Here is a 378-nt window from a genome sequence, read left to right as displayed (position 1 = left end):
CCCAGAGAGCGGGGGAGAGGCCGGGCAGAGCCCCAGAGAGCGGGGGAGAGGCCGGGCAGAGCCCAGAGAGCGGGGGAGAGGCCAGGCAAAGCCCCAGGGAAGCGGCCCCGATCCGTGTGTGTTGCTCCCACCCTTGAGAGGGCTCCAGGCACGGCCTGAGGGGCTCCAGACACAGCCGTGCCTCTGCCCGCACCGATCGGAGGCAGGGCAGTGAGTGCTGCTGTCCCAGCCCCGGCTGCTGCTGCAGCCAGATCATTGCATGGTTGTGCCTTGCATCGGTAAAGGAGGACACAGACCCACAAGAGCCTTGCAGGAACAGCCCAGGCAGGCGGTCTGCCCGTGTCCATTCCTTGGTGCCAGCCCTTCTCTTGCTGCTGA

The 378-nt window shown here is 67.2% G+C and overlaps 1 long non-coding RNA gene across 1 annotated transcript in view; it reads right to left on the bottom strand.

The window, feature by feature from the left end:
* The window catches only part of LOC107198550, a 108,875-nt gene that overhangs the window by 73,093 nt on the left and 35,404 nt on the right, over positions 1–378 (bottom strand). The window lies entirely within an intron of this gene.

Source organism: Parus major, unplaced genomic scaffold (assembly GCF_001522545.3).
Source record: "Parus major isolate Abel unplaced genomic scaffold, Parus_major1.1 Scaffold189, whole genome shotgun sequence".
Classification (NCBI taxonomy): Eukaryota; Metazoa; Chordata; class Aves; order Passeriformes; family Paridae; genus Parus; species Parus major.
This window is presented reverse-complemented; position numbering and strand designations above follow the sequence as displayed.